At 74.8% G+C, this 282-nt stretch overlaps 1 protein-coding gene across 1 annotated transcript in view; it reads right to left on the reverse strand.

The window, feature by feature from the left end:
* FGF12 (fibroblast growth factor 12) overlaps positions 1-282 on the reverse strand; it is a 147,866-nt gene that overhangs the window by 105,409 nt on the left and 42,175 nt on the right. The gene's annotated exons all lie outside the window — the stretch shown is intronic.

The raw sequence follows: 282 nt of genomic DNA on the forward strand, positions 1-282 counted from the left end.
GCCCTTTTTGCCCGCTGACAGCTGCTGTCGTTCGGCGGCCGCCGGTGCCTGAGGGAGGGCGGCCGCCGCGCTCGCTGCCTCTTCCCTCGCCACCGCCGCCGCGCGTGTGCCGAGCCGGCGGTGCGGCTGCAGTGGCAGGCGGGGAAGCGCTCCTCACCGCTCCGCCTCCGATCGCCGACCGCTGCGGGGATGTGTGATTGCCATGGCGAGGCGGCTCTTCCCGGGGGCCTGGCTCAGGAAACCCCACTACGTGCAGGTAGGCCGGCAGCGGGCCGTCCCCCG

The sequence above is a fragment of the Haliaeetus leucocephalus genome, unplaced genomic scaffold (genome assembly GCF_000737465.1).
Source record: "Haliaeetus leucocephalus isolate CR32 unplaced genomic scaffold, Haliaeetus_leucocephalus-4.0 Scaffold362, whole genome shotgun sequence".
NCBI lineage: Eukaryota > Metazoa > Chordata > Aves > Accipitriformes > Accipitridae > Haliaeetus > Haliaeetus leucocephalus.